Source organism: Coturnix japonica, unplaced genomic scaffold (genome assembly GCF_054131305.1).
Source record: "Coturnix japonica strain WE unplaced genomic scaffold, WE-NBRP24 Scf040, whole genome shotgun sequence".
NCBI classification, from domain to species: domain Eukaryota; kingdom Metazoa; phylum Chordata; class Aves; order Galliformes; family Phasianidae; genus Coturnix; species Coturnix japonica.
Genome location: NW_028188943.1, coordinates 96,012 through 123,664, shown reverse-complemented (window position 1 = coordinate 123,664; position 27,653 = coordinate 96,012). Strand labels below are relative to the sequence as shown.

Here is a 27,653-nt window from a genome sequence, read left to right as displayed (position 1 = left end):
CCTCTCGGTTACGGGACTCATTCTCTCTCCTATTTTGCTTGATTCGTTAGCTCAATTTCAATTATATTGTATTATATTGTGTTATCCTGTATTTCGATATAGTATTTAGTAAATAAGTGTGCCTCCTTAGATCGTTGCCGCTGTTTTCTTTTCCTAATTAACTTTTTCCTTTCGGCCTAGGGCCCCTCCGGGGCCTACGGCCCCCTGTCACGGACGCAGGTGGATTTTTAGTTCAAACCGTGACAGCAGCAGTGAAAGGGAAAATCAGCAGTGAAAGAGAAAAGCAGCAGTGAAAGGGAAAAGCAGCAGTGAACGGGAAAAGCAAGAATAAAAGGGAAAAGCAGCAATGAATGGGAAAAGCAAGACTAATAGGGAAAAGCAGCATGAAAGGGAAAAGCGGCAGTGAAAGGGAAAAGCGGCAGTGACATGGAAAAGGAACAAGAAAATGCAGCCCTGAAAGGGAGAAGCAGAACTGATAAAGAAAAGGAGCCCTGAAAGGGAAAAGGAGCCCTGAAAAAGAAAATAAGCAAAGGAAAGCAGCCCTGAAAGGGATAAGCAGCCCTGAGAAAGAAAATAAGCAATGAAATGCAGCCCTGAAAGGGAAAAGGAGCCCCGAAAGGGAAAGGAACAGCATAAAGTAACACTGATAGGGAAAAGGAGTACATAAAGGGCAAAGGCAGCACTGAAAGAGAAAAGAAGCCCTGAAAGGGAAAAACATCAAAGCAAGGGAAAAGAAGCACTGAAATGTAAAAGGAACAAGCACAGGGAGCAGGCAGGTAGGCACAGCAAAGCAGCAAGCAAAGCCCAATCTCTCAGAGGGGGCCTGCTAACAGGAAGCCCAGCTATTGCCCTCCCAAAGAAACTCCACCATTTTGACATCCAAAACAGAAACTACGGTTTCGGTTCTCATGACTCTTCCCTGCGCTCCGAAATAAATGGTTTCGTGACATCCTCTACCACACTGCAACTGCTCAGAATAATCAAAATTATATCATTCATGACATAAGAAACTCACTTTTGCCTGGTGGCAACGACAGTCCATTCCCATCCTGTCCCTCCATTTAATGAACATTGCATTTGGCCTTCTAACAGCCTCCTGGATGAATCCACCAAAAGCAAGGAAGCACCCTGCCCTTACTCTGAAGAGAGAAAGAAAGCAAGGTTCATGGAAACAGGCACACAAGGCTCGCAACAAGACACGGTGCTCCAGATCATGCCAGAGATAGGACTACCACAGTGCCAGAACATGATTTACCACTAAAGGAAACATCTGGGAGCACATTCACAACTTCAGCACAAGCTGTAATGGCTCAGCATATTTAGCTTTCTTATCGTTCAGCTGGAGAACGAGATACTCCGAAGTATCAGTCAGCAAGCACTCGGATGAGCCTGACCTCTGGTTTTAACGATGACAGACATCATTACTGCCACCTCTGACACCTTACCAGGAGATGCTTCCATTTATTAGCCTGGTCTTGATTCCTTCCATCAGCAGCTGCTCCTAAACTGACCTCCATTCATACAGTGATACCACTGACTTCTAGCACGAGCTGACCTGCAAGACAGAGAAGAGAAAGCAGGATGGCAACAAATACTGACATAGCACAATCTAATATTCTTGAACAGCCGCAAAAGAGACAAAACAGGAGAGAAACGCATCCGCAGCAACACCCCAGTTCATAAAGAAATGCAACTCCAGCCTGGCCTCAGCAGCCCTTATATATTTCTTACACATTTGATTAAGCCAACTGCAATTTGAACCAGGAGAATTCACAGTCTCTTGCAAATGTCACCGTAAAGCAGAATAGGACACAGCAAAAAAAAAAAAAAAAAAAAAAAAGAAAAAGAAAAAAAAAAAAGAAATATAAAGAAAAAAAGCAAGCCAAAAACCAGGGAATCAAAGTTTAAAAAACCACAGAAAACAAATAGAAAAAAAACACATACTATCTGTAACAACAGAAAGACTAGCACAGTGTGAATATACTACAAAGGTAAGGAAAGAATGGCTCACCCACCACTGAGGATGGAAGTGCACAGAACAAACTCCACAGAGGAGAAACCATCAAAAAAAATTCCACCCAGGGGCAGTCAGCCTTCAAAAATGAGCTGTAAGAGAGGTGCAGCCAGGCTCCATCCCTTCCAGTCACTCAGCTGCATTGCCCTCACCTGCACTAACCAGGGCTGACCAGGTCCCTTCCCTAGGTGATAATCAGTGGCTCAGACTGTGATTCAACAGTTCTCATACAGCGTATATAAAGAAAAATAGCAAAACATAGATGAAAAACACAACAACAAATAAACCATGAAGGATTTTAGGAAATAACACAGAATTAAAAAAAATAATAATAATAAAAGCAAAGAAAAAATGATAAATCAAACAAAAGAAAAAAACTAAGACAAGGAAAAACAGAAAAAAACTTATAAAAAAACCAAAAAACAAAAAACAAAAAACAAAAAACAAAAAAAAGCACGACATAGAAAACACCAAATAGGAAAGAAAACCATAGAACTGCAAAGGAAAAAAAATAACACAGCAAAGCAAAGCACAGATGATAAAAAACAACAAGGAAAACACACCTCCCTGACATGACATCTTGCCTCCTGAGCAGGTCACAGTGTCCCTCACTCAGATGTAGAGCAGGAAGGAAGCTGAGACCCCATGTGTTCCTTGCTGCGCACTCCCATCTAAAAGGTCCATATGCTCTGAAGAGTGAGCAAAGCCTCAAAATGGTGGTAAGGTAACACTTTGCTATAGAAAGGGAAAGGGGAACTTCACAGAAACCAAGACAAAGGGTAACTGTACATTTAAAAGTGCAGGGAAAGGGGGAATTGCAGACACTTAGTCAAAATAAAGCCAGAGAAGAGGGCAATAAAGATAAGAAGAAACTGTCCGGAGACCTCTGACAAGAAGGATTAGATCCCCCCCCGGGCAAGATGATGCCGACATGGGAGAACAATAACAGCAGATAACACCAAGAAGAAAACAGAAGAAGACTTTCACCCCAAAACATCGGCAAGGGTCACGGGGAATGGGGTCAGGGGGAATGAGGGAATGGGGTCGCGGGGAACGGGGCCATAGGGAATGTAATGAATATGTAATCAAACTGAGGAGGAGACTATTGTTTATGTATTAGCTTAACCTATATCTGTAACACACTTTTCTCTTTACGGTGTGCAAGTTTGGAGGAGCTATCCCCCTTGCACCCGGCGCTGCGCAACGCTGGAATAAACATACCTGCTTTATAACCCATCTCTGGATTATAGAGTTTGATTCCGCGAGTCAATTTGGCACCCCAGATGGGACCCTCTCTGTTCGGCTGCAGGACCAGCTGAGAAGGGGGACGCCTTTGGCGCGCCCCGAGATTTCTCGGAAGGACTCCCCTCCCTCATCTGATCACTGCAGGAGCAGACAAGAACCATCTATCGGCGGACCAGGTATGTGAAATGGGGGACCCGTAAGTCGTGAGGAGACGTCCTACGCAGGGCACAGTGGAGTCGGCGTGCTCCCCCCCAGGGATGTGAGCTCACGGGTTAGGTTAGGTTGCCGGCTGGGTTAGGACTCCCTAGGGAATGCTTACAAAGGGGCCAGTAAGTCGTACGCATGGTAAAAGAGCTATTGCTCACATTCAGGTGATTGCTAATTGGCAGAGCTTGTCTGCTCTCTGGTACAGGGTGATTTGGGTAATCCTGGGATAATTGGTATCATACAGCGCTGTCTATATAGGTGACCTAAGTCAACAACTAGCACCGGTGTTCTTAACATCTTTGGTTAAGCTTAACAAATGATATATTGTAATTGTGTTTGAATTGTCGTGTGAGTGTGGTGTGAGTGAGACGCAGCACAGCTGCGGGGCGAGTGTGGAGTCCTGACCCGCGGTTCCGTCCTCCCGCGAGGGAAACGGCCGGGGACGGACGAAGCGAAAGTTGTCTCCAATACTTGTTTGTCTTTGTTTTAATACATGTTTATTTTGTATTATTAATTACTGGTTGTTGTAAAGTATGTGGTCATAAGTCATAACAATGCTGTTGTGTCAGAAGTGGTTTTACTTATAAAAGAATACGGTGGTTTATATTAAGTTACGATGGGAAAATCACAGAGCAAAGAGGTCCCTGCGCGCTCACCCCTGACGTGTATACTGGCACATTGGCGAGATATCGCTGGGGAACCAGGAGGAACCCTGAGCTGAAAAAAAATTCTGATTAAATATTGTAATCAGTGGTGGTTGATGTATGAGCTAGAGGACAGGGACAATGAACATATAGAGGGATGTCTGTGTGGTATGAGTATCAAGCCATTTATGTGATACTGTGTTCTGCCTGCGAAGAGGTGTAAGGGAGGTGGGTCAGTCAGTGATGGCTCTGTGGCGAGAGGTGTATAACTGAACGATATGGATTGCTAAGGGAAAGTTATAAGGTAGTAAGAGTGTTTATGGAAACTGAAGAACTGTGTTGTTTGATTTGTGGGTTTTGAAGGGAATGGGACAAACTGTTTTGCTGGTATAAGAAAGTGTAGTTGTTAATGTCATACGGAAGTATCGTTGAGGGTACGTGGAAGTGTAAATGAGGGTACAAATAGTGGAATAGTGTACAGAGGAAAAAGGGTTAAAGAGAAAGTGAGTTTATCTGTGCTGGCATGAGAACAACCCCCCCGCACCGTTCCCCTGCAATCAGAACTCTCAGAGTGGGAGAGGGAGCCAGGGTCAGAGACTGCTGCAGTAAACAGCAAAGGGGAAGGTGGAGAGGACAGGGCACTGGAAGTGAGAATAGCCTTCATGTGCAGAGATGTGGGAAATCTGAAATCTGGGCAGCACTGGATGGCTCTGGAGAGGAGGTGAAATGTAATGATTAGAGTTTGGAAAGCGAAAAAGTTTGGGAAGGACGCAGGTTGAGGAAGGCAAAGATAAAAACAGGGATGTCAGGTCTGAAGAGAGGAGTACAATAAGAAGAAAACAAACAAACAACAACAACAACAGAAAACAAAACAAACACCTGATTGAGAATCAGAGATGTTCAGGAAATTGAGAATAATAACAGCTGTTACTGTTGTGGTGCTAGAGTAGGGCCATAGGACCCAGGGATCCCCCACGAGGAAAGGGGATGGAGGCTTGAAGAGCCCAGGGAGGGCTCTGCTCCGCTGGAATGAAAGCAGTGTACAAACTGCAGTGGGACACTGGTAGAGAAATCTGACCAAGCTGAGTGAGAAGGAATTGTCTCTGATTGCAGAGCTGAACAATGAGAACTTGGGAAGTTTACCCTAGCAGATACACCGATGAAACTGCAGCTAAAGAAGCAGGATAAAGTAGTTCATTTTCTGATGGATATGGGAGCTTCTTACTACCCATAGATGGTTTTGTAACATTAGTAGGTGCTACTGCCCAACAAGAAAAGGCTTACTTTTGGAATTAATTAAATATAAGCTAAGAAAACAAGTAGGAATACAGGAATTCTTGTACCTGTCAGGTTACCCTGGCAAGAAATTTAATAAAACTGGAGCTAAGGGTCAAACAATATTGGCTGATTAAGAATTGTAAGTCTGACTATTAACACAAACTGGGAAAAACAATGTTATACCCCCAGGAGCCACAGCAATCTCAAATAAGACACACTTAGGGGTGTGGGCATCAGGGCCAAAAATTAAGTTAAAAGCAAGAGCTCACCCACTCAGGGTAAAGTGATGCCCTTTGAGGATATGTGACTGTAGAAGGATAAAAGAAATAATAGATAATTTTTTGAGTTTGAATTACTAATTGAATGGGAATCCAAGTACAAAACTCCAGTTTTGCCAATTTGCTAAATTTTTGATAGTTTGGTAGAAGACATGAGGACAAGTAATGGAATTGTTGAATGGATACACTCAGTAATGGAAAATCCATGCACTTTATCAACCAAGTTAAGGAATGACTAGGTGGAGTTTACCTTCTGGATTTGAGGGATGTCTCTTCTGCCTGGTTTGGCTAAAGGAAGCCTAAGGTTATTTGCCTTTGAATAGGAAAGCCCTAATAAAGGGAGAAGAGACTCAGTTAACCTGGACAGTGTTACCCAGGGTTGTGAGAACAGCTTAATGATTTTTGAGAACCGGTCAACTTGTGAGCCTGAGACCTGGGATCCTCCATCCTAGGGTGGAACTTTACCGGAGCATGTGGATGCCACAGCGACAAAAGGACTGTGTAGAATAGACTGAGAGTTTGCTGAGTTTCTTGGTTTACAGAAAGCACAAATAACTCAGAAATTACAGCTGGACTTTGAACCTTAAGGACTACCAAGAAAGAAGCCATCTGCTAAGCCAATGAGCTGCAAACTGCCAAGGAACTCCATACGTTCCCAGGAATGACAGGAGGGTGCTGACCATGGATACACAGCTACGGACTGATGGTAAACCTCAAACAGCTTGAAGTGAGTAAGGGATGGCCAGGGTGCCTGAGGGCAGTGGCTGCACTAGTGCTCAATATTCAAGAAGCCCATAAATCTACATTGGGCCAAAGGATACCAGTTTTAATATCTCATACAGTGTTTACTGTATTGGAGGCAAAAGGGGGGACATTAGTTCATTGGCTCTCACCCCAAAGATTCCTGAAATACCAGGCCATCCTGGTAGAGCAGGGTGATGTAGAAATAATTGTGACTAATATTGTCAACTGTCACGGGTTACTTAGATTTACCTATGCCCGTGACAGGGGAAGCCACCCCGTGGGCCCCCCTCCCGGGGCCCGGAAAGGAGGGGGAAAAAGGGAGTGGGATAAAACAGCGACAATCTAAGGAGGAAAAACTTATTTTACTAAATATGATACCGAAATACAAGATAACACAATATAATATAATTGAGGCTAACAAATTGAACGAAACAGAGAGAGAGAGAGTCCCCGAAAACCGAGAGGCCTACTGTGAACTCTAGGCGACACGGCTGGAACGCTTCCCACTCTCCGAGAAGTTCGAGAGAAGAAGGAGGGCACTCCAGCCTGGGAACGAGATTATACAGCGTCCTGGTCCCGTGACTTATCATTAACCCTGTTGTTCTATGGGATATGTAGTCTTCTTCTGTGGACTGCACATTCAATAGAAGTATCCATACTTTACATGATGTTATGATGTGGAATACTGATACTGATAGCAAAATTACAAAACCATGACATTCCACCCCTTATTCTACATTATTACATCATGGTAAATATATATATACATATATATACACGTATGTAAAATTATGATAGCTAAACAGTAGAATTACATGTAACATAACTAAATGTACAACTATAATAACTAAAATACACTACACATGCAAACATATATACATATAAATACATAAAATTATTGACTGCACTCCCCCAGCATCAAATTCCCTTGTGGCACACATTGAACATCCCCATCCTTCTGCATTACCCACCAAGTGCACCCAGGTCCCTGGGCAAAGACAGTTCCACGGATAGGTTTGCCCTTTCCAGAAGCTGGAAGGACCCAAACAGCTTTTCCCAACATGTTCTTTACATGTACAACAGGGACCTTATCTCCTTCTACAGTGTGTAGGGGGCTAGATTGACTAGGACCATCACGATTGACAGATCCTCTAGTATTCACCAACCAAGTGGCTTCTGCCAGATTCTTCTCCCAGTGCTTAAATGTTCCGCCACCCATTGCTTTCAACATAGTTTTCAACAACCCATTATATCGTTCAATTTTACCAGAAGCTGGTGCATGGTAGGGAATATGATAAATCCACTCAATGCCATGATCTTTGGCCCAAGTATTTATAAGGGAATTTTTAAAATGTGTCCCATTATCTGATTCAATTCTTTCTGGGGTGCCATGTCGCCACAGGACTTGTTTCTCAAGACCTAATATGGTGTTTCGAGCAGTAGCATGGGGTACTGCGTATGTTTCAAGCCACCCAGTGGTTGCCTCTACCATGGTGAGTACATAACACTTACCACTGCGAGATCGTGGCAAGTTGATATAATCAACCTGCCACGCCTCCCCATATTTATACTTTTGCCACCGCCCTTCCTCCCAGAGAGGTTTCATCCTTTTGGCTTGTTTAATTATGGCACATGTTTCACAATCATGAATAATCTGCGCAATAGCGTCCATGGTTAAGTCCACCCCTCGGTCTCTGGCCCACTTATATGTCGCGTCTCTTCCTTGATGACCTGAGGTCTCATGAGCCCATCGAGCTAGAAATAATTCACCCTTATTCTGCCAGTCCAAGTCAATTTGAGCCACCTCAATTTTGGCAGCTTTATCTACCTGATGGTTGTTTTGTTGTTCTTCAGTAGCCCGACTTTTGGGCACATGTGCATCCACATGACGCACCTTTACAACCATATTCTTTGTTCGGGCAGCAATGTCCTTCCATAATTCAGCGGCCCAAACAGATTTACCCTTCCGTTGCCAGTTGTTTTGTTCCCACCTCTGTAACCACCCCCATAAGGCATTTGCCACCATCCATGAGTCAGTATAAAGATACAGCATTGGCCACCTCTCCCGTTCAGCAACATCTAAGGCCAGCTGGACAGCTTTTACCTCTGCAAACTGACTTGATTCTCCCTTACCTTCGGTGGCCTCTGCAACCTGTCGTGTGGGGCTCCACACAGCAGCTTTCCATTTGCGATGCTTCCCTACAATGCGACATGATCCGTCTGTGAATAGGGCATATTTCTTTTCATTTTCTGGTAATTCGTTGTATGGTGGGGCCTCTTTAGCACGTGATACCTCTTCTGCTGGTGATGTTCCAAACCTTTTATCTTCAGGCCAGTCCATGATTACCTCTAGGATTCCTGGACGATTGAGGTTTCCCATTCGCGCTCGCTGTGTAATCAGCGTAATCCACTTGCTCCAGGTGACATCGGTAGCATGATGAGTGGAGGGAACCTGTCCTTTGAACATCCAGTTCAGCACTGGCAGTCGAGGTGCCAAAAGGAGCTGTGTTTCAGTCCCGACTACTTCGGAAGCAGCCCGAACCCCCTCATACGCGGCTAAGATCTCCTTCTCAGTTGGAGTGTAGCACTCTTCAGACCCCTTATATGATCGACTCCAGAATCCCAGGGGTCGGCCTCGGGTCTCTCCTGAGGCTCTTTGCCACAAACTCCAAGTGGGGCCTTTCTCTCCAGCAGCAGTATAGAGGATGTTCTTTACATCCTGTCCAGTCCGTACTGGCCCCAGGGCTACAGCACGGGCTATCTCTTGTTTAATCTGTTCAAAAGCCTGCTGCTGCTCAGGGCCCCATGCAAAATCGTTCTTCTTCCGCGTCACCTGATAAAGGGGGCTTACAATGAGGCTGTAGTTTGGAATGTGCATCCTCCAAAAGCCTACTGCACCCAGGAAAGATTGTGTCTCTTTCTTGCTAGTTGGTGGAGACATGGCAGTGATTTTGTCGATCACATCTGTTGGGATGTGACGACGTCCATCCTGCCACCTTATACCTAAGAACTGAATTTCCTGGGCAGGTCCTTTTACTTTGCTTCGCTTAATAGCAAAGCCGGCTTGTAGAAGAATTTGGATGATCTGCTCTCCTTTTGTAAAAACCTCTTCTGCTGTATCACCCCACACAACAATGTCATCAATGTACTGCAGGTGTTCAGGAGCACCACCTTGTTCCAGTACAGTTTGGACCAACCCATGGCAAATGGTTGGGCTGTGTTTCCACCCCTGGGGCAAACGGTTCCAAGTATACTGAATGCCCCTCCAGGTGAAGGCAAACTGTGGCTTACATTCTGCAGCCAAAGGAATAGAGAAGAAGGCATTGGCAATGTCAATGGTGGCATACCATTTGGCTGCTTTTGACTCCAGCTCGTACTGGAGTTCCAACATGTCCGGCACAGCAGCGCTCAATGGGGGTGTGACCTCATTCAGGCCACGGTAGTCTACTGTCAGCCTCCATTCTCCACTGGCTTTACGCACTGGCCATATGGGACTGTTAAAAGGTGAGTGAGTTTTACTGATCACTCCCTGATTCTCCAACTGGCGAATCAAATCATGAATGGGGAGCAAGGAATCCCTGTTGGTGCGATACTGCCGTCTGTGCACTGTCTTTGTAGCAATCGGTACCTGCTGCTCTTTTACTCGTAGCAGCCCCACAACAGACGGGTCCTCTGACAGGCCAGGCAAAACAGACAGCTGCTTAATGTTGTCCATATCTACAGCAGCTATCCCAAAGGCCCATCGATACCCCTTAGGATCCTTGAAATGCCCCCTTCTGAGGTAATCAATACCCAGTATACATGGAGCCCCTGGGCCAGTCACAATAGGATGTTTTTGCCAGTCTTTGCCAGTGAGGCTTATTTCAGCCTCCAGCACAGTCAATTCTTGAGAGCCCCCAGTCACTCCAGAAATATGGATTGATTCTGTCCCTTCATGACTGGAGGGCATTAGGGTGCACTGTGCACCGGTATCCACCAGCGCCTTATATTCCTGTGGTTCTGATGTGCCAGGCCATCGAATCCACACAGTCCAATAAACTCTATTATCCCTTTCCCTCCCCTGACTGAGGGCAGGGCCCCTCTATTGGTTACCTGTGATGACTGGAGCAACTCCACTGGTGGTTGGTATGTCTAGTAGTTCTTTCACCCGTGCTCGTAGTGCAGAAGTGGGCTGATCATGCCACTTCCTCATGTCTTCTCCACGGTCACGTAGGTAGCGCCACATGGAAACACGCGGTGCAATCGTACTGTTGTTCTTTGCTCGAGCTGGGAAGCGTGTGCGTTTAACAGCTGAGACTTTTGATGATGCAGGTGAGGAGTAGGACTGGAATACTTTGATCAGATCCTTCATTAGACCTGGTGGCCCGTACGAGGATTGACCTTCATCAGTTGTTTCTGATACTATTACGGGATCATCATTATGATTAGTTGATGGAAACAATTTCTTGCACATTTCATCTACTCGGTTTTCTAGCCGTGAGATGGCAGAAACTGCGGCATGCAGTTGAGGGAGCTGCTGATCGGTGGTTTGAAGCATTATAATCAGCTCAACAACTCGGGGCCATCTGTCCACGAACCCTTTAGAACCTGTTACCAATGACTGTGCCATTCTCTCTGGTGCTGTACTTGTGATTTTCTGCCACATGTCAGGATCGGCCCTCACTCTCTCAGGGTCAAGTTCACTTGGATCAGGGCTGTACAACATTTTCGCCATGGCCAATTCCCTCAGGCGCTGAATACCTTTTTGGACGGTATTCCAACTATCAAATTTAGGCTTCAAAGCATCCTTATAGGGGTACCTTTCTCTCACGGCTTCTAACAGCCGCAACCAGAGAGTGGCAGCTCCATCCGAACATCTGCTAATCCCTCTGTCGATACCTGCATCTTGGGCAATGTTTCCTAGTTGGCGAGCTTCATTACCATCTAGAGACAAGCTGTTGGCCCCGTTGTCCCAGCAGCGAAGCAACCAAGCAAGGATACCTTCATCTTGACGCCGTGTGAACTCCTTTCTTGAGCCTTGGATTTCAGTCAGCTTCAGAGGTCGACAATAGGTGATTTCCTCCTCATCATCAGTCTCTTCTTCATGCCTCTTGGTTTTTGCCTTTGCTTTTTTCGGTACTGCTCCATGCCCGGCACCTGGGTCTTCTGCAGCCCCCCCCTGTGCTTCTCCTTCTTTTCGTTCTAGACGCGTGGACACCCGTTTCCATTTCTTGCCTTCCACAGGGGCAACTGATATTGCTACTGATGCCTCCTGTGACTGATCAGAATTAACTTGGGCTTGAATCTCAGATCGGAAACTCTCTCTCTCCAGAATAGTATGATACAAAGCACGGTATGCATAAGCCAAACCCCACATAAGGTTTACCTCCTTAGATCTCTGACCCAAATACTCACTTAATTTCTTAGGGTCCCTTAGGTGTTCAAGAGTGAAATCCCATGACACTGCGGGTCCCCATGCTTCTAAGACTTTTCCTAAACCTTTCCATATTCCCTGCCAGTCATCATTCTCTGGTTCTGGAGGAGACTTCCGCATAGAACGAATGCATAGGAACATATATGCATTCATTAATAGTGATAACATGGATGCAAGTATAAACCCTATCTCAGTAATTGAAAGGCGTGTGGAAATCTGAGAGTACAACCTAAATAAAAAGGGTTTTTTTTAGCCTGTACAATGAATTAAACATGGTGGTGTTTGTAAAATTGCCTGTTCCATCTGGGATGCAAGTACTTGTAAGATTCGCAATTCCATCTGGGATGCAAGTGTTTGTAAGATTCACAATTCCATCTGGGATGTAGGTGCCAAAATTCTGACCATACCACATCTCATAAAAGTACCAGGCAGGTGTCTCCATCAGTATCCACCTTATTAGGCTATATACCTGCACAATTCCACAACACCAAATTATGGTGTTAATAGTTGACCAATACTTTAAGAAGATCATAATTGCTTTCAATCCCTTAAACAGAGCAACTGGGATGAAGAGTGGATTCATAGCTGGCAGGCTCTGTAAAAGTCAGAGCTAGCTAGCTTTGCTCTAAGGGAGAAAGAAATCCCTTTGTTTTCTACACAAAAGTTAGATAGCAGTGCTGAGAATGTACAGCAGCCCTTAATGTTGACAATTTGTCTGGTATTTCAAGGTCACGTTCTCAGTGAGCAGCTACGAAAAGATAACACTCCCCTAACGAAGCTCTTTAAGAGTAAAGAGAGAGTTGTTCTAAAAGCTAAAAAGCTCTATGCCCGCATTCTCCACCAAAAATCTGTCACGGGTTACTTAGATTTACCTATGCCCGTGACAGGGGAAGCCACCCCGTGGGCCCCCCTCCCGGGGCCCGGAAAGGAGGGGGAAAAAGGGAGTGGGATAAAACAGCGACAATCTAAGGAGGAAAAACTTATTTTACTAAATATGATACCGAAATACAAGATAACACAATATAATATAATTGAGGCTAACAAATTGAACGAAACAGAGAGAGAGAGAGTCCCCGAAAACCGAGAGGCCTACTGTGAACTCTAGGCGACACGGCTGGAACGCTTCCCACTCTCCGAGAAGTTCGAGAGAAGAAGGAGGGCACTCCAGCCTGGGAACGAGATTATACAGCGTCCTGGTCCCGTGACTTATCATTAACCCTGTTGTTCTATGGGATATGTAGTCTTCTTCTGTGGACTGCACATTCAATAGAAGTATCCATACTTTACATGATGTTATGATGTGGAATACTGATACTGATAGCAAAATTACAAAACCATGACATCAACCCAGTATCTTTCCTTAGCGGAACACCCGGAGAACCAGTATTACATGACTGCTTTAAATCAACTGAAGCTGCACATTCCAGCCAGTCAGTCGAACCTGAAGGACGAACCCTTAGAAGATGCAGAAGACACCTGGTTTACCAGAAGCTGCAGTTTTATGAGACAAGGAGACTGTAAGGCAGGACATGCAGTAACTGCTACTGACCAGGTAACCGAAGCACAACCACCAGCTGTGGGGACTTCCCCTCAGAAGACTGAAATAACTGCCTTGACAAGAGCTTTAATCATATGGACAGATGCTAAATATGTGCCACACGCTCATAGTACCATCTGAAAAGAGCAAGGATTGCTCACACACAAGGAAAACAGCCTGATTTAAATCTACCAATGGTTATTATATGTTGTAAAAGACATCAGAAATGTAACACTGTACAGGAAACAGAAAATAAGATGATAGATCAGGTGGCAGAACAGGCAGTTGAAGAGGGCTTCAATTCCAGACGGTAAACTTAAAATCTCTGAAGCCAAGTCAAAACCTGTAAAATATTCTAAAGAGAACAGGAGTCCAATTAATAATTTAGAAAGGAAGAGAGCAAGCTGACAGATGTGTGCATGCCCAAATGGACACATTATTATGCCCTTTAGTATTTTATGGAAATTGGTTATAAGGGAAGATAAGAGAATATATTGAGCAAACCAACACTACAAAGTACAGTCCCAGTACCAGGAATAGGGCACAAGTGGGCCTCATGGGAGAGGGCCTTCCAGGGCAACAACAGCAAATTGAGTTCACAGAACTCCCAAGAAAAGGGGGGTACCATTGTATGAAAATTTCTGTAACCTTAGAAACAATTGAGGATGCTGCTGCAGATGCTTGATGGACAATCCAAAAGGAGATATCCTGTTTATCCAAAGATGCATTGCAACATGGAGTAGGCAGGGATAACACCGATTGGGGAATAGTTTTCTCTGGATCATGGGATAAACTTACTAGTTGCCAAATTTAGGATGACTAAAACAGCTTTTCTTAGCCTGCATCACCTTGCTACTCTTGGTGTGTTTTACTTGTGTTGTTATAAGATGTCTTTTGTGTCTGTACCAAGGTACTGGAAGGGAATACGAGGTTTGGAAGAGACATGAGCTGAGACAAAAGGTAGAGAGCGGAATCTATTTTGAGACCCATTAAGAATCTAGCAGGTAAAAGCCTGCTAGATTAAAGAAAAGGGGGGAATTGAAGAGTGAGCAAAGCCTCAAAATGGTGGTAAGGTAACACTTTGCTATAGAAAGGGAAAGGGGAACTTCACAGAAACCAAGACAAAGGGTAACTGTGTTGGAAGTAACCGCGGGAGACAAGTCTCATGCTATCATGGTCAACAAGCCTCGTTTATTAGGTGTTACAGCATCTCATTTATACAATCAGTAATAAGTTCATGCATATTGCAAAAGTTAAGCTCAGGATTGGTGAATTAGGCATTACTTCATCTGACCTTTGTGGTTAGTCTTATAGATACTTTTTCTTTGCAGCTTTGTCTACACCTTGCTACACATCTTGCTTTTCCCTTAGGCCGTCCTTGCTCCTAGATACATATTTCGTCTTTAGCTACATACCCTGTCTTTTCACATACTGATTTCTCCACAGCTGCTTAGCCCGTGACCGTCCCTAGGATAAACCGTCTTTGTCTTTAATCACATTCATTCTTTTACAATTTAACTAGAGGAATCTCTTCATGTCCTTTCTCATGAAGCCATTCTGCATAAACACTCTCCACATTTCCCCCGTTTTCTTTTAAAATGAAAAGGCTCAGTTTAACGACCGATTAATCATATTTAACAAGCAATTCAGTTCAATTGTTCAATCAGTTCTCATGTAGTTTTATCCTGCTCCATAGCTGCTGCTCTGTGAACTTCTCATCTCGATCCATGGCTGCTGCTCCGTAGAATTCTTCTTGTATTACAACAATTCCAAGATACTGCCTATAGAATAACAACACTACTTATATTAATAACGTAACTATTATAACTCAATCAAGACCTCGATTGACAATACTCTAAAAGTGAAAAAAGAGACAAGTCAAATACAACATAACAACATTACTGTTAAACCTACTAAAAAGAACAAACATGTTTGTACTGCAACCTAAGTTTCTGCAACCTAAAAATAAATCCGTGAGGGTCCCATTGTGTTAATCTGTAACTGATCAGGAAAAGTCTTCAATTTTTGTATACTCTGATATATTGATTTTAATGACCACTAAAATTTGTGCAATAAATGCTTTTAAGATGTTCATAACCATGCTCTACCAACTGAGTTATCCGGGCTAATAATTGATTAATGATCGCACAATTTAATGGACTAGCATGTCAAATAGAACCAATTTTAGAGGACAAATGTACTAGAGTATCACTAAGGGCATTATTACTTATTGACCCTTGAGAAACAGCAAGCTGTGTTGGTGGTGGATGCGACAGGTAGTGCCAGCAGGGCGTCCCCTGCTTCAAGGTGCACATTTCCTCTCTCATCCATCACAGATTCTCTCCTGCATTCAGGGTCTGAAGGATTTCTTCCAGTTGTACACCATATCCGCATGGCCAGTGCGTGATATAGAGCCCAAGTGGAACACCTGCTTGGAAAACAGAATAAACCATCAAATTAGCGTGCACTTTTGTCTAAAATGATGCATGGTTATATTTTCAGATCCCAATTAATTGGATGTAAAATAGGTATCCGTTCTATGATACAGGGTCATCTCTTTGGCTGGGATTCCTTTCCAGGTTTTGTCTTTGCAAATTAAGAAAAGCTAATTAATAGGCTAATAATATCATAACCAAACAGTACTAAAACATTAAAAGAGCTATTCCTGTAGATTCTAGCATTGATTACATCAAATCCTGTTTAATACACATCTGATCTATTACTAAAATAGAAGAAGCACACAACATCCTAGCTAATGCCTTAAACTCTAAATCTTGAGACTGCATTGGTAAAACAGAAAATCACACACTATGTCAAACTATTACTAATATTATCTATAACACAGCAAGTTACAAAGCAATACCACTAAGTAAGAAACACACAATTACAATTACTATAAAGGCTGGATGCTATTTTCTGCCTTCAGATGAGACCGAACATATCATGCTGGAACCCACGTAGGGCCAGTCCCTGTGGAAATATGAGCATATTCACGACCCCAAGTTGTCAGTGGTAGAGGACAGTCCCAAAGTCCTGTGGCCATATTCCAAACATTAACCATAGGCTGTTCCTTTAGCACTGTGGAAGCCTCAAAATGACGATCCACATAAGCTGTATCTCTATGAACACGATTCAAAAAATTCAGCACAAACAAAACAAGCAAAACCTTACATAATATTTCTTGTAGTGTGTCACCCATATTCCCCCTTTTTTGTTTAATAATAAGAATGGATTTCAGTGTTTGATAAATGTGATCAGTGATAGCTTGTCCAGTGGGAGAATGAGCAATGGCTGTAGTATGTTTAACACACCTTTCTTGGAGGAAAGTTTGAGTGGCCTTAGAGGTATACACAGGCCCATTATCTGTTTTTGTAGTATGTGGGATTCCCATAGCAGCATAAGCAGATAACCAGTGTTTACGGGTGTCATGACTGAGTTCACCTGTATGTGCTGTGGCAAATATGTAAGAAGAATGAATATCTATTGTTACATGTGCATATTTTACACGGCCAAATTCAGGAATGTGAGTGACATTTGTCTGACACAGTTGAAGAGGTGCTGTGCCACATGGATTTGTCCGAGTCTGAGGCAAAGAGGTATCAGTCAAATTATGTAGCTGATATTCTGTCACAAACATGGTGTATTGTGTAGGAGAGAGGATCATTCTTAACACAGTTTTCCAATCGTGAGGGGTCATAGCATAAGTGTCACTGTTTGTAACCAAAAGATTGTATGTAAAGGCTGACCGAACTCTGTATGTTCTTATTGACTCCCTTAGCTCCTTCACTGACTCATAAGGCAGGGATTCCAAATGGGGGACCTGATTAGGAAAGGTCTGCAACGTGTCAGCATCACCCCTTAATATTGTTTCTTCTCTGCATTGCTCTAAGACATCACAGTATGCTGTAGGGAAAATTGTCATTCCTGCTTCCTTCAAAGTATCATCAGGAGGAAATGCGTCCGATTCTCTTTCTGGATCTACTGAACCTGGGTCACAACAATCCCCTGGTTTCAGTCCATCCATGTCTTTAACCACGTTACACACGGGCTGCAGAGACACAGCCGCGCACGACGAGGGAGGGGCGGCATGGCGAGGTGCAGAGAACGACGTGGGCGAAGCAGAGGGCGGGGGTGCTGTAGAGACCGACAACGCGACGAGCGACGTGTGCGGAGGGGAAGGCGGCCGCTGGCTGGGAACGGCAGCTTGTATCGGAGCGCGGCCGCTGTTCTTTCGTGCGCTGCTTCTCACGTTTCCCGACTTCCTATAGCATACAGCAGCGTTGTGGGTGTTGGATTGACACTTGCTGCGCCAAATCCCAGTGGCTTGGCACTCGTGACGGATGTGGCCAGTTTTTCCACAACGGAAACATTTCATGAGGGAGCTGTTCTGCGAGCGTGGGCTTGTAGCGACTGCAGCTTGGAGGGGTGCAAGGGCTGCTAACACTTGATTCTGAGAAGCCTCAGCCTGTGCCTTTAATCCTGCCCCTAGCTCTTTAATAGCCTCAACTATGAAAGCCTGAGCCCCCGTGGGCACGCTCGATAATCTGTCTAACGCCTCCTCTATTGTCCAGTTACTCCTCAAAGTACTTAGAATGCCACGAGCTGTAGCATTACAATTCTGAAGTGCACAATGTTTTAGCATTATTTCCCTCATGTACTCTGGTACTCCAGCCTTCTCTATGGCTCCAGCTACCTTATCTAGAAACACTCCAAAATCCTCATTTCTTCCTTGCTGGATTCCCATATAAGACGACAGCCCACCTGGTGCCTTGATCTTATCCATAGCCTGCCTGGCCAGATACATTGACTCTCTACATTTAACTGGTCCTAATAAAGCCTGGGCCTCCGTCCGGATGAAAGGACCCACCCCTAAAAGTTCTTCAACGGTGACATTATACAAGGGATCTCCGGGCTGCCTAACTATCGCAACTCTCTGTTGGCACATCTCTTCCCAATAAGCATTAAATAGCAGTTGTTTGTGCTGCGAAAAAATCAACCTAGCTATAGCCCGACAATCAGATGGCAACAAAACCTGAGTACTCCAGATATAATCCAGTATCTGTCTCACTGGCTCACTTTTTACTCCAAACTGACTGACCGTAGACCGCAATTGTAACAACAACTTCCAATCTAAAGCACTGATAGCAGCCTGTGTCCCGCCTGCAGGATCAGGCGAATACCCCACCGACAGCACCGTCTGTTGCACCGCTTCCAACGCCTCACCGTCTCCCGCCTCTAAACAAGCCCGCGCCAGCGCAGCCCAAGCCTCCCCCCGCTCCCGCGCGATGGCCTCCGCCAGGTCACTCTGTGCCCCAGGGAGCGGCTCATTGCAAAGGGGGGTCGAGGGGGCCGGCTGTAGCGCCATGGTCGATGCAGGCGGCTCGTCTGATACAGACGTGCAGGGAGACGGAGACGGGGCACTCGGCTCCACAACCACTGGCAACTCAGGCTCGGCGGCCGGCGGCAACTTTACGGTGGACACAGCAGGGGGCCCCGGGCAATCTGACCATTCATTATAATTCTTATTCCTCTCCTGCGCAGCACTAGCTTGCTCTACCGCTTCCTTTTCTGCCTGATATTGCAACAAATCATTATAAACAACACGCCACCACTTCCCGCATTTTTTAGCCATTTTCTCCCCATCTATAATTCCCTGAAAAATTGTATCCCCAAATTTACACCACTCATCAAGATCATGCACTAAATGCGGATTCTGAAATAACCCTTTAGCATACCCATACACTAATAACTTAGGGAGTTCCTTTTCCAGGTCTACCCCCTTAAACTGTCTCCGCTTAAGAAAAGCGGAAAATAAATTATATGCTGCTTGCCTGTCCATTTTTACTCACGTCGGTACCGTTGCAGCCCTCCAGGCTTCGGCAGCACGTGTCGGTCGAGCCCACCTGTCGTGGTCGCTCGAGACGCGGAGCTCCAATTTTAGCTCTTTTCGTCGTCCGTCGGGCTGTGAAATCCGGACCCGAACCCAACGCAGTTCTTCACCCGTGGCACCCTTTTTTCCTTATCACGTCGAGGGTCACCATTTGTTGGAAGTAACCGCGGGAGACAAGTCTCATGCTATCATGGTCAACAAGCCTCGTTTATTAGGTGTTACAGCATCTCATTTATACAATCAGTAATAAGTTCATGCATATTGCAAAAGTTAAGCTCAGGATTGGTGAATTAGGCATTACTTCATCTGACCTTTGTGGTTAGTCTTATAGATACTTTTTCTTTGCAGCTTTGTCTACACCTTGCTACACATCTTGCTTTTCCCTTAGGCCGTCCTTGCTCCTAGATACATATTTCGTCTTTAGCTACATACCCTGTCTTTTCACATACTGATTTCTCCACAGCTGCTTAGCCCGTGACCGTCCCTAGGATAAACCGTCTTTGTCTTTAATCACATTCATTCTTTTACAATTTAACTAGAGGAATCTCTTCATGTCCTTTCTCATGAAGCCATTCTGCATAAACACTCTCCACATAACTGTACATTTAAAAGTGCAGGGAAAGGGGGAATTGCAGACACTTAGTCAAAATAAAGCCAGAGAAGAGGGCAATAAAGATAAGAAGAAACTGTCCGGAGACCTCTGACAAGAAGGATTAGATCCCCCCCCGGGCAAGATGATGCCGACATGGGAGAACAATAACAGCAGATAACACCAAGAAGAAAACAGTAGAAGAATTTCACCCCAAAACATCGGCAAGGGTCACGGGGAATGGGGTCAGGGGGAATGAGGGAATGGGGTCGCGGGGAACGGGGCCATAGGGAATGTAATGAATATGTAATCAAACTGAGGAGGAGACTATTGTTTATGTATTAGCTTAACCTATATCTGTAACACACTTTTCTCTTTACGGTGTGCAAGTTTGGAGGAGCTATCCCCCTTGCACCCGGCGCTGCGCAACGCTGGAATAAACATACCTGCTTTATAACCCATCTCTGGATTATAGAGTTTGATTCCGCGAGTCAGCTCCTTGGGAAGCACAATGCCACCCGGGGAAAAGAGAAAGCAGGAACAGGACATGCAGGCGGCTTTCACCCAGCAGAAGGCCAGATTCTTCCGTCTGTTATCTGCTCCCCTTTTTAGTCCTAACAGGGCCCTGAGGATACAGAAATAGCAGTGCTTAGCAGAAGGACTCGGAGAAGGACCGGTAGAAACTGTCAGGAGGACAACTGGCATCGCATGGACACAAACAGGCTGTTGGTGCAAGGAAGGAAACAGCACCTGAGCATTTCACCAGACAGGTTCCCTCCTCTCTGTCTTCCTGCAAAGATACAAGGATAAAAACCTCATTTCCTCTGAGCAACAATTGGAAACAAGACCAGAAAATTATTAATTCAAAGGCACTTTTAGGAGATGTATAACAGAGTCCTTCCCAGTTACACGAGCTTACGCTGTGGCCTTTGGAGAAACAAGCTGCCTCTGTGGTCCTGAGGGTTCCTTTTTGTCATCTGTTGGGCACAGCAAGAGAGCTTTTCTTGTACAAATCTATGCCTGTGTACCTTTCTCCATCCCAAAACCTAGAGTTGTGGTGCAGACACTGGATGCTGACCAGAGCAGTAAAAGAACAGAAGAGGGGAAAAGCAGATACAGGTAAGACACCTAAAAGAAAGAAAAAGAGCAGAAGAGAAGGAAGGATACGGTTAAGAACAAAGGACAGAAGATGGAAAGTGCTATAGAGGATTGGACTGGACATGAGCAGATCAGAGCTACACCAAGGTGTGGCTTCTCCCTGTGTCCCTGTCCACCACTGGCAACATCCCCCAATGACAGGGATGATGCTGCTCCAGCAGCTGATGGGGTTGTGGTCTGGGGTTACGTTCTATGCAGAGCCTCCACAACCTGCTACAGACCCCCAGTTCCCTGCCACTTCTTTTTTTTCCAGGTGTCTGCACACAAGGAACAGGTGTTCCCCATGCCCTGCATGCTGGTAATTAGTGTGGGCAATTACTGTGTGGGAATTGGGGGAGGGAAATTCAGGGGTGGGATAGTGAGGAGGAATTGGAGGGGGCTGGGAAATTGTTTGGGTGGGATTGTAGAGATCAGATATGACTGTTAGGATGGGGGATATTTGGTTGGAAATATTGTCATTTCTATTACTCATTGCTTTGTATAAGTTATCAAATGCTTTATGTTCCCTCTGCTACATCTCTGCTTGCAGTCATTTGTGCAGTGACAAAGGTCCTCAGCTCTACATGCCCACCTCCAAGGTAGGATGGAGCACCACAGATGGCAGTGTTCCACAGCTGCCACCAGCAGCCCCAGCTCGTCCCTCCACACCTGAGGTGTGAGTGGCTGTGAGAGGAATGTCTCTGTGGAAGTGCAGCTCATTCCTCCCCTCTGATGGGGGCAGAAGGCATCTGCATTTCCCTCATGGCTCTTATTTCCTGTGTTACTGTGGGAAATGAGCTGAGCCACTGTGCCTCCCTACTATGGCAAGCTCTGCAGCTCTGCCACTGTCTTTATACTCAGCTGCTCCTGTGTGTAATGCTCCACACTTGGACCCTGCAGAGCCCAAAGGCCTCCTTGGCTGCTGTTACTCACCTGGACATTGAGGGTGCTGTGTCTCCAGTCTGTACCTGCTTCCAGGTGGCACTTGCAAGACACTGCGAGTCCACCTGGTTGGAACTGCAGTCAACAAACACAAATGTGAAAGAAATAAGAAAGGATTCTTTCATTTCACAGGCTTTCATCTCCATTGAAAGATGTTCTGCTGTGCAGCACAGCTGGGAGCATTTCATATGTGCAAAAAAGGGGGATAGGCCCTGGCTGTGCCCGGCCCCCTTCCGGCCCAGGCCCCAAAGCAGCCCCGACTGTGCTGGGTTCCCCTCTCACCTGGGCCCTGCAGTGGCCTCAGCTGTGCCTGGTCCCCCTCTGCTCTGGGCCCTGAGCTGGCCCCAGCTGTGCCTGGTCCTCCTCCATCCTGGGCCCCAAGGCCCTGCCTCTGCCTGCTCCCCCTCTGCTCTGGGCCCTGAGCTGGCCCTAACTGTGCCAGGCCCCCCTCTGGAACAGGCCCTGCCTCAAGCCCCGCCCCCTGTGGGCAGCAGTGCTAGTGCCTGTTGGTTTTGCTCTCTTCCCTCTTCTTTCCCTGTTCTCTTCACAAATGCTTTCAGATCCCCCAGGATGACATGCACTGATACTGCTGCCTTCTTCCTGCACAAACTTTCTGATAAGCTCAGCTTTTTCTACAGAGCAGCGTGCCTTTGGAAGTGCTTGGAGGATGTAAACTAACAGCGAGAGAACACTGAGCTCTTCTGGGTCTTTCTAGACATGGCAAAGGGACAGGAGAGTGTGCTCAGCCTCGAGTGGTTGCTTGTATGCAGAAATCACAGTTGTCAACATCTGTGCTGTTTTGCTGTAGGCAGTAGTGTGTGACAAGAAGCCTACAATTATCAATTTAGTGAACGTAATTAATTGTAACAGTTCCCCTTTCTTCTTCCCTTGACACTTGGGTTATGGAGTTCTCCTATGCTATGTGCCGGTGTAATACCTCTGAGCCACAGCACTGTTGCGTTTAGCAAAGCTCATGGCAACAGGCTTTGGCCAACTTCAGAGCTACGTAGATGATGAGAAGATATCCGATGATAGGAGAGAAAATGAACAAGCTCCAAGGTAAGTGTTGTTTTTTCCTTCTAGTCAGCACGCCATCGCTAAATCTTCCATGCTGTGACTTTTATCATGACAGTGATGATCCCTTAACCTCACACCTTTAGCACTGCACTTTCTGTGGAGATTCCCACCAGTGACAAAGTATTAGTGCCGCTTTTCTGCCTGTTTCTTTTTTGTCTGTATTTTCCAGAATGTGGGTATTTCTTTCATTGCCCACAAACACTGCCCAGTGCAGGAGGAGGCAGGGACAAGAGTCAGGAGCAAGGGCAGAATAGTTTCTCAGTTAGTGAATGGAATGCCAGTGTTTTCTGCATATGGACTTGCCATAGTGCTTCTTACAAGGCCTAACAGTGGGATGAAATGTGCCCTGAAGCAGGTGTGCTTGCAGGAAGGCAAAAGAGAATTGCAAATAACGCTAAGGGGGGCCAGTAAGATGATCAGAGGGCTGGAGTACCTTTCCTGTGAGGACAGGTTGAGGGAACTGGGCTTGTTGTGCTTGGAGAAGAGAAGGTTCCAGGGAAACCTCGCTGTGGCCTTCTAGTATTTGAAAGGAGCATATAAACAGGCAGGGGAATGGCTGTTTACAAGGGTGGATAGTGATAGGACAAGGGGGAATGGTTTTAAAGTTATATGGGGACGTTTAGGTTGGATATTAGGTTGATGTTTTTCACACAGAGGGTGGTGACACACTGGAACAGGTTGCCCATTGAGGTTGTGGATGCTCCATCCCTGGAGGCATTCCAGGCCAGGCTGGATGTGGCTCTGGGCAGCCTGGTCTGCTGGTTGGAGACCCTGCACAATGTGGTCCTTTTCAACCCAGGCTATTCTATGAGTCTATGGCTGTTTTTAACACCAAAATGCAACTTGGCTTGTAATTGTTTCTAAAATGATCTGGTTCGTCCTGTTTGGAATGTGATATTTCTACAGCAGAAGGATGCAGAAGTGAAAAGGCTCAAAACGCTACTGAAGGAAATTGCCAAATGTCAGGACAACCTCGAGGAAGCAAATGAATCCATAAGAAAACCATCGAGATGAATTATTTCCTATGGCCAGACCACGGGGGGGCAACGAGGCGGCCGCCACCCACCCCCCATCTCCGTCCCCTTCATCCAACATGAAGGGGGTGATGACGGCGGGGGGCCGAGCCCCTTCTCACACCAACTGGCTTTCGGGTCCCACTCCCAGCGTTTCCCACATGGCGTCGAACATGCGGCGTCGCCTGGAGGCATCCCAAGGTGGGGGGAGGGTCGCAATTGAGCCGCTACGGGTAAAGGAAGGGGGGGCAAAGAGGAGTCGGAGACACCCCCCATCGCCCGGGGCCTTAGGAGCTGAATAGGGCATTGACCGGGAGGAGTGGGGGGTGGGGGGGAAACCGGGAGGGGCGCAGGGTGAGCCTTAATTCTGCTCCCCCCGACTCCAACCGCACCGATCAGCCCTGAGCCCCCCCCCCCATCTGCAGCAGCACCGGCAGGATGTGGAGGCGATGAGGGGGGATCGCGTTGTCGGGCTCCAAACGGAGGCAAAGCCGTAACCCCCCTCCGGGGCTCCCCATCGTGCCAAAGCCCTCCCGTAACCCCCCCAGGCTCCGGGCAGCCAAACGCCGCAGGTAGCGGCTGCACGCTTTGGGCCGGGGCGGGCCGGGCGCCCGAGCCAATACTCTCAGGTATCCCCGCAGCCCCCCTTCGTTTTGGGTGGTGGGGGGGGGCGCCCACGGGGGTACACGAGCAGCAGCAGCAGCAGCTCCACCTGTAGGGGGGGGACACACAGCCCTCCGTGGAGACACAGCTGACACGTCCCCACCCCTCTGAGGACACCACCCCCCCCCCTTCCCGGGATCGCCTTCCTCCGGCTCTGTAGGCCGTAGGAACCAAAGCAAGGGCGGAACACCAGTGAAGCGGATCGCGTTTCCCAGGGGACTCATTTCTGCAGAGCACGTGTTCCCTCCGGGGGAGCGGGTTACGGCACGGACCCATTGGGGATAATGGGGGGAAGGGGGAGTGGAGACCGGAGAGGCCTGACCTGGTTGCGTGGGGCGGAGGGGGGGGAACGGCAGAGGGAGCGGAAGAGGTTTGTGGGCTGAGGGCCGCCAACAGCCGCCCCCAAGGCTCCAGCATGGTTTAAGGGGGTATTTTGGAGCTAAGGGGTGGATTTGAGATCCATAGGGTGGGTTTAAGGGGGTATTTGGGGGCTGAGGGGTGGATTTGGGGTCCATAGGGTGGGTTTGGGGGGTATCTGGGGGTTATGGGGTGGCCTTTGGGGGTTTTAAGGTGGGTTTGGGGGGTGTTTGGGGGCTGTGGGGTGGGATTAGGGTGCAGTGGGGTGGGTTTGGGGTCTATATTGTAGGTTTAAGGGAGTATTTGGGGGCTGAGGGGTGGATTTTGGGGCCATAGGGTGGGTTTGGGGGGTATCTGGGGGTTATGGGGTGGACTTTGGGGGTTTTAAGGTGGGCTTGGGGGGGTGTTTGGGGGCTGTGGGGTGGGATTAGGGTGCAGTGGGGTGGGTTTGGGGTCTATAGGGTGGGTTGGGGGAGGTATTTGGAGTCAGTGGGGGCACTCTAAGACCCCAGTTTAATGGGGGGGGCGGGGGGGTCTCTTTGGAACCAAATTGGGTTGAAGGGGAAGGGGCGTGGGGGGCAATCTTTATGCCTACGGCGCCCCATAGTGGTCACCCACAGCCACGACAGGGGAACTTTGTGTCCTTCCGTGCAGGGGGGCAGAGCTTAGGGGCGGGCCCATATGAGTGTATATGGCCCAGCCCCCTCCCATCATCAGCGCTTCCTGCCCCGGGGCTGCGCCGCACCCAACGCTGCGTTCCGGGTTTCTATATAAAGGGTGTGTGTGTGTGTGTTATTAATGAGTATATATTGAAGGGGGGGGGGGTGGGCTTTATTTTGGGGAGTTGGTAAGGGAGGAGAGGGCAGTGAGCGGCGTGACGCAGTGCAACAGCAATCCTTGCTGCTCTCTCCTTGTTTGCTCACAGGCATGTTTTCATGCTGCATGAAGGCTTTCTAAAGCTGTTAGCAGGGTCACTTGGGATAGGAGGAGGGGAAACAGTTTCAGGCAGAAAGAGGGAAGATTGGCTTTGGATGGGAGGAAGAAGGATTTGGCTGGAGGGTGGTGAGGCACTGGGATGTCTTGCCCAGAGAGGTGGTGGGTGCCCAGACAGGCTTTCAAGGCCAGGCTGGACCAGGCTCAGAGCAACCTCATCTGGAGGTAGGTGTCCCTGTTCCCCGCAGGGCGGTGGGACCGGGTGCCCTTTTGGGGTTCCTTCCTGCTCCAATTGTTCCATGATTCTCTCATACAAAGGCTGCCACGGCATCCCAGACGGCAACTCGCTCTGGAGATTAAAATAAAAGCAGGTCACACTCTGCATCTGCTGCTTCCTGGCACCCCTCCCACTGCTGGGCAGGATGGAGGTGGCAGATGGAAAGTGCCATTTCCATCCCAAGACTGGCTGCAGCACCGCTCCCTTGGTGGCTGTGGGCACGTGTACCTTCAGTGTCACTGCATGTCTGTCCAGAGGCAGTTCCCACCCTGGGGCCGTTCTTGCTCATCCTGGGTTGCTCCTTGTTGGTGCCAGCCATGCTGGAGCTCATCCTTCAGATGTGTCTGCTCTGTACCAGATGCTCCTTCAGGATGCAGGACCCTCATCTGTGCTCTGCCTTCAACCCCCCTCCTGGGTGGCCGTGACTCCAACCCCAATGGCTTCTTTATAGGTCAACGTGGGATCCCAGACTCCAACCCCAATGGCTTCCAAGGCCAACATGGGCTCCCATCATGGCCTGGTGAGACACGGCAACAGCTGAATGCAGAGCTCACGAGGTACGAAGGGGAACTGAAGGCTGTGATGAAGAAGCTGAAGGAGGAATATGGCGACGTCGTGACCTTAAAGGGCCGAAGCTATGAGGAAAAGATGAGGAGGAACCGGGGGGAGATGCTCTACAGGCTGCAGCAGGGCAGGAGAGCTGCTGCCATGGGGGGCATCAAGCAGCCAAAGGTGGGAAGGTGCTGAGGTGGAGTTTGGAAGCCCCACGGCTTAATTTGGGGTCTGGTTTTGGGTTCATTTTGCATCATTTTGGGCCTGTTTATTTAGGGTTTGGATTTTGGGTTCATTTTTAGGCCCACAATGTGTCAGTTCTGTGCGTTGAGGCTGAAGGGGGAAGTGGGGGGTTGGGGATGGGATGGAGGGGTTAATTGGTTCCTATAAATGGAAGGGAAGGATTTGGGGCCATTAATGAAGGGGTTCGTTGGTTCCTATAAATGGAAGGGATGGATTTGGGGTGGTGGATGAAGGTTCATTGGTGATGGGTTTGGGGTCATGGGTGGAGGTACATTGGAGATGGATTTGGGGCTGTGGATAAAGGGGTTCATTGGTTCCTCTAAATGGAGGGATGAATTTGGGGCTGTGAATAAAGGTTCATTGGAGATGGATCTGGGGCCATGGATGTATCAGAGTATCACAGTCTCATGCGGGTTGGAAGGGACCTTAGAGATCATCGAGTCCAACCCCCAGGATTTGAGCCTCCTGTGTAGCAGAGCGGCACTTCTACCACTTGCGACACAGGGGAGATTTGAACCCGGGCCTCTGGTGTTGCAAAGTGGCGTCCTTAACCACTGTGCCACCGGAGGCACACAATGTAGCTTCATAGGTTCCTAGAAATGGAAGGGGGGGATTTGGGG

General features: G+C 47.2%; 3 long non-coding RNA genes across 3 annotated transcripts; 1 reads left to right on the top strand and 2 right to left on the bottom strand.

Moving 5' to 3' along the window:
- Positions 1 to 265: 265 nt before the first annotated feature.
- On the bottom strand, positions 266 to 3,001 carry LOC146752877 (uncharacterized). The gene is made up of 3 exons (XR_014940298.1): positions 2,167 to 3,001; positions 1,446 to 1,555; positions 266 to 1,139 (listed from the first exon to the last, which is right to left on the bottom strand). It is a non-coding gene; the product is annotated as an uncharacterized LOC146752877 (long non-coding RNA).
- Positions 3,002 to 3,912: 911 nt separating this feature from the next.
- On the bottom strand, positions 3,913 to 20,326 carry LOC146752876 (uncharacterized). Its single transcript, XR_014940299.1, has 2 exons — positions 20,286 to 20,326; positions 3,913 to 4,178 (listed from the first exon to the last, which is right to left on the bottom strand). It is a non-coding gene; the product is annotated as an uncharacterized LOC146752876 (long non-coding RNA).
- Positions 20,327 to 25,647: 5,321 nt separating this feature from the next.
- LOC146752875 (uncharacterized) lies at positions 25,648 to 27,404 on the top strand. Its single transcript, XR_014940297.1, has 2 exons — positions 25,648 to 25,805; positions 26,690 to 27,404. It is a non-coding gene; the product is annotated as an uncharacterized LOC146752875 (long non-coding RNA).
- The last annotated feature ends 249 nt before the right edge of the window (positions 27,405 to 27,653 follow it).